The sequence below is a fragment of the Bactrocera tryoni genome, chromosome 2 (genome assembly GCF_016617805.1).
Source record: "Bactrocera tryoni isolate S06 chromosome 2, CSIRO_BtryS06_freeze2, whole genome shotgun sequence".
NCBI classification, from domain to species: Eukaryota; Metazoa; Arthropoda; class Insecta; order Diptera; family Tephritidae; genus Bactrocera; species Bactrocera tryoni.
In genome coordinates this window covers 46,512,380-46,518,377 of record NC_052500.1, presented here as the reverse complement: position 1 = coordinate 46,518,377, position 5,998 = coordinate 46,512,380, and the positions used below count along the sequence as shown (strand labels likewise).

At 33.3% G+C, this 5,998-nt stretch overlaps 1 pseudogene; it reads left to right on the top strand.

Moving 5' to 3' along the window:
- Positions 1-3,406: 3,406 nt before the first annotated feature.
- On the top strand, positions 3,407-3,981 carry LOC120768732 (annotated as a pseudogene).
- The last annotated feature ends 2,017 nt before the right edge of the window (positions 3,982-5,998 follow it).

Here is a 5,998-nt window from a genome sequence, read left to right as displayed (position 1 = left end):
ACATATAAGTATACAGTTAATCACTTAAGTAAGTATACACCAGCTTTATTTTTGAAGATAATTAAAATTAAAGTGTTTCCCAATAATCTAATGGCACGTTTTTACACAAAGCATGTGTGCATTGGCACTCGCTTTAACATCACCACAAATTTAGCTGTAAAATGTTGATACCGTTAGACACACATCGCTTATTAGTTGAGGCGAGTGAAAATAATATCACAAAAGTTAGTATACAGCGTACAATTGTTTGGTGAATAAAACGCGATAGCATAATTTTAAATTTAAAAAGTTCAATCAGTTTAACAAAAAGGACACTGTTAGGAATATTATTAAAAAATTCCACATTTTTGTTTAAATTACTGAACAATTTGCGGCAATGGCACGAAGGGGAAAAGAGCTCTCTGATGACTTAAAAAAATTAATTATAAAATACCACAAAGAGAATAAATCTTTGCGTGAAATCGTTCGTATTGTTGATAAAAGTGTTGCTACAATTCAAAAGATTGTAAATAAGTACAAAAGTACTGGCAAAACAAATAATAAGCCTCGCTCCGGACGCCCACGTGTATTTAGTGACAGGGAAAGTAGCCTAATTGTTCGTAAAATAAAAGAAAATCACAAAAAAAGTGCCCCAAAGTTAAAAGCTGAAGTCGAAAAAGAATATGGGAAGCAGTGTAGTACTCAAACTATTCGTCGAGTCCTGTATAATGCTGGTTACCATGGACGTAATGTTAGGAAGAAGCCCTTCGTGAGCAGGGTCAATCGATGTAAACGGATATCATTTGCAAAAAAACATCAAAAGTGTGACCAAACGTTTTGGAACAACGTTTTATTTTCAGATGAGTGCAAATTTTATATACTAAGTGGATCCGATGGTCGCGAAAAGGTATGGAGGAAAACTAACACAGAGCTGAATCCAATTAATATGACCGGCACGGTTAAGCATGGTGGTGGCTCGTTGATGGTTTGGGGATGTATGGCGGCAAATGGGGTAGGCAATCTGGTGTTTATCGAAACTATTATGGACCGATACGGTTACCTTAACATTTTAAAAAATAATTTGAAGCAAAGCGCGATTAAATTGGAGCTGGAGGAGTCATTCATCTTCCAGCAGGATAATGATCCCAAGCACACGTCCAACGTTGTGCGGGAATGGCTCTTATACAATGTGCGAAAACAGCTTAAAACACCATCCCAATCACCGGATACAAACCCCATTGAATATTTATGGGAACATCTAAAGCGGCAAATAAGCAAATATTCGATACGAAGCAAGGATCAATTAAAAAGTGCGCTCCAGGAAGAATGGAATAAAATACCGCACGCAGTAACCACAAATTTGGTGAAATCAATTCCCTCACGTCTTAAAGCCATTATTAATTCCAATGGTTATCCAACCAAATACTAGAAGTCGACTTTTCAAATAATATTTTCATAATTAATTCAATATTTGTGCCTTTGTATACATACTTTTGTGATATGAATTTATACCAAAGTTTTTTTAATTGGTAAAATTTTTTTTATTTTCTGCCATTTTGTATACGTTTTAGAATTGAGTATTATATTTATGTTTATTTCAAGTGAATAAAACACATTTTTCTTATATTTTGTATTATTTAAAAAATCTAGTGCAAAAATAATGCAGATACATACATATATGTAGTGTATACTTACTTAAGTGACTAACTGTATATGAAAGTATGAACATGCAGCTCAATGCGCGCACATGTAATATGTGTATTGATAAGTGATAAAATCATGATTTGAATTTCTGAATGCGCACAATCATATGGGCAGATAATAAGATTAATATGATAGGCAATATATTTATATATATATGTATGCATTGTTGTGATAAATTCAATTTCTATTACTAAGAAACATAATACAAAAATATTTATTGGTATAGTATATTATGTAAAAATCAAATTAAATTATTAAATATACAAGTCTAAATTGACTGTAAATAGTACTATACATGCATTCATACAAAATTATACTCATATCATAATTATTACATGCCAATATGTAAATGCCGACGGCAAAACGCAAAAGCATATACTTATGTACATATATGTATTTGCATACATTGCGAAAGCAAAAATTGAACCATGAAAATATCACAATGCTGTTGTTGGGAGTATCATAAGGAGCATGCATACATATTTATGTCTCTTCATATTCTTGAGTATGTGAGAGAGCTGTATTTGTACACATTTTTCGCTGTTAAAAATGGAATATCAAAGAACTTATTTTTCTTCAATATTCCCTGATTGCGCGTACATGCTATGGCATCATAAGCCGTACATATTTATTTGTCTTCATATTCTTTGTTGAATATGTGGAGAACTGTTAAAAATGTTAACATTTCACAGCGTGAATTCTGTATTTGTGTGGTGAGATTCCGTGTCGCAAATTTATCAGATGTTCGCTGTCGAACCTGCACCTTCTCTATGTTTTATGTTCTCTGGTTGGACATGATTATAGCCCTGACAGACGAGCAAAACAAATGCGCCTTAAGCGACGATAATGTGCATTGAAATTTTATGGTGACAGACGGCAGACTTGTGTATTTAGACAGCTGTTTGTGAAATTTGTTTATTTATTTTAAAAAAAAAAGTTAAATAAAAATGAATAGGAGAAATTTTGGTATTTTTCGACAATCAATATAAATATAACGAAAAATTCGTTTATTATTAACTACGTTCAAAGATAATAGAGTGAAATTAAAAGCAATAATTGATTGTAATGAATGATTGAAATTTGTTTTGTTAATATACTTACACATAATTTAATTAGCAATATAATAGCCTTGACAGACGACAGCGCTAATATGCATTAGCGGGCTTAATTTACATTTATTTTCGCATTTGACCCACGTGAATGCAAGTTTGTAATGCACAAGAATTTCGTGCATTTAGCTGAATTTAGTAGGCAACATTGGTTAAAAATTACAGATTTTTGCCATTGTTTGACAGATGTCGCTTGAAATCTGCCGCCTTGTTTGCACAGTTTGCTATCCATTTTCCCAATATTCTTCACTTTTTCAAACACTTTCATTTCACTTTTTGTTTTAATAAATAAACAAATTTCACTATCAGCTGTCCAAATACACAAGTCTGCCGTCTGTCACCATAAAATTTCAATGCGCATTAGCGTTGCTTAAAGCGCATTAATTTTGCTCGTCTGTCAGGGCTATAAAACTGCTTACCTCTGATGCTGTAAACGAAAAGGAGGCGGCAGACTTCAAGCTACACCTGTCAAAAAATAGCAAAAATCGGCCATTTTTGAGCAGTGTTGCCTTCTAAAATTTGGTAAATTCAGCTAAATGCACGAAATTCTTGTGCATTACAGACTTGCATTAACATGCGCCAAATGCGTAAGTAAATGTATATTAAGCTCGCTAATGCATATTAGCGCTGTCGTCTGTCAGGGCTATTATACGTCTACCGAAATGAAGATAAAACTTCATAATTTCACTAACAAATGCAGGTAAGTAATAAATTATGAGGTAAACATATAATATTAAATATTTTTTTATATTTTTAGAGAAGAAAAGCAGAAAATTTGCCCATCGGGTGGCTCCCCAAGTCGGTGTTGTGAAGGATAGCATTGTGGGTAAGTTTATAGCGCATTGGAGTAGATTCCATAATTCCATAACAACTTTTATTTGTTTGTTCCATTTTCAGTTGATATGGAACCAATCTACGTGGAGGCCGATATGGAAGGAGAATATCCGCTCCCAAGTCTAGGCGATGGCTCTTCTTCGTCGCGTAGTTGCACTCGGCCATCGTCAAGCGATGTTGTAAAGAAAAAAAATCAGCAATAATGGTAATGGAGGAAATGCGGGATGATTTTGTAAAGGCGAATGAGGCAATGAAGGAAGCCGATGAAAAGCGTCTTTCCCTCTTAGAAAAATACATTAACGAGTCAAAGGAAATGAAGGACGCTTTCATCGACATCCTTCGTCCCCAAAAATAGGTTCAAAAAAATCAAAAACCACGTGTCACGTTGTTTATCCGCGATGGACGCCTTAAGTACTGAACCGATTTTAAATTTCATTGCACACCGTGTGCAATTTGATCCAATTTGAGAGACAAGTGCTGAACACAGAACGCGACAGACTGCAAGCGACATCTGTCAAATATTAAAATACACACCTTTTAAAGGACACAGTTTAGACAGCTGCAGGACTACACGACTGCAGGCCGACAGTTGTCGCTCTCGCTAACTTCAAAATATTCTTATATTTGCAAACGACATAAGGACGGCAGTAGAGGAGTGATGCCACTAATATGTAAAATGTAAAATTATTCAAAGCTCTAACAAACCTGACGTTATTTTACAAATAAAAGCATAAAATTTGTAATAACAATTGATAACTTAAAACAAATAAATGTACCTGTTTACTTATTTTTTGCATACAAAATTTCACTTTGAACAAAATATTAAAATTTCATTGAAGTGAAAGGTATTAGTATGGCTACAACGAAATTGTGTACATGCAAAATGGACAGCTGTGTTGTCTTGTGCACATGCCGGGCATTGTTATGTCGCTGCCTTCTTACAAATATTCAAGTAGAAGGATTCACTGTCGTGCTGCCATGTCGTGTCGCGCTCTATGTGTTCAGCACTACAGGATAGCTTACATCTTAATTTGTAATCGCAATATTATACTATTGCAAATTATTTGTCTATTATTTGACGGTCAGAATTATTTGTTGGCTCCAAAATTTTCTAACAGATGGCGCTATGTTAAAAATATAAACGTTTTATATAAGCTACAATTTTCTAGCATAATCACTAATTATTTTAATATTAGAATACAAAATAAATTTAGGTTATATCTTGGTTTCAGCAATACGTAGTTATTATGCTATTAAATTTGTGTTTTTAACATAGCGCCATCTATTGAATACTTACTCAATTTAGCCAACAGTTAACATCATCTGTTAGAATATTTTGGAGCTAACGGATAATTATGACTGTCAAATAATAGGCAAATAATTCGAAATAAAATAATCAGGGGTGTTGTGGAATTGTGTGTGTGTCAGAATTGCAAACCAATTCTGATTTTCATTGGTGTCACAGAATTTGATTGGATTTTCGTCTTTTCGAACATATACAAAACCAATATTCGAATCAGCTGTGTACTAATGTGACAAAACTTGCAAATTAATACATTTGGTAGCAATCCTATTGAAGTTTTTAATGAGTTCTGAATTAAAGAAAGAGTTTAAGAGATAAGATTTATCGAATGAATAAAGACGCATTTGGATGTTAAATTACGTTTATTACGTTTTGTAAATCTCCTTTAAGGGGGAACCTGCTTTAAAAGCTTTAAAAATTTGAATTTTTTTTTTGCTTAAATCTCTTTATTTCTCATTTAAAAATAAAATAGAATCATTCCCCAAAGTTATAAACGGGAATTTGAAAAATTGTCGAAGCTAGAAGGGAAATAGTGACCGAGCGTCTAGCAGATACATACATACTTATATGTGTGAGCGCTTGGGCAGAAAGCGAAAACTTTGGCGCGAATTAAAGTTTACACTTTATTATTTTCTAAAAAATATATTGTTAGCTCCGTAGAGCGATCTTTATTTAATCACTTAAACAGTGTGAATTTTATGAACAGAAAAAGATGTTGTATACAAGCGGGTGCTTGTATTTATACAAAAAACTTAGCTTCAAAGTAATATATTTATCAGTGCTTGTATTTATACAAGAACTTAGCTTCAAAGTAATATATTTATCAGTTGTAGTTTTGTGGTTTCTATTCTATTGTGGAAAAGTACTGAAGTGGAAAATTACTGATGTGGATGACAATTAGTTTAGTTATTTGGATAGTGTTATCTTATAGTAAGTGATGCCAGCTTATTGCTAGGCAGATGTATATGTATGTGTGGCAGCTATTATCAGTTGGGTTCAGTGTAAGTCATGTATTAACTCGCGCGATTTTTCGGTTTTTCTGTTCTACGATTTTTCTTAATTAGCGCGA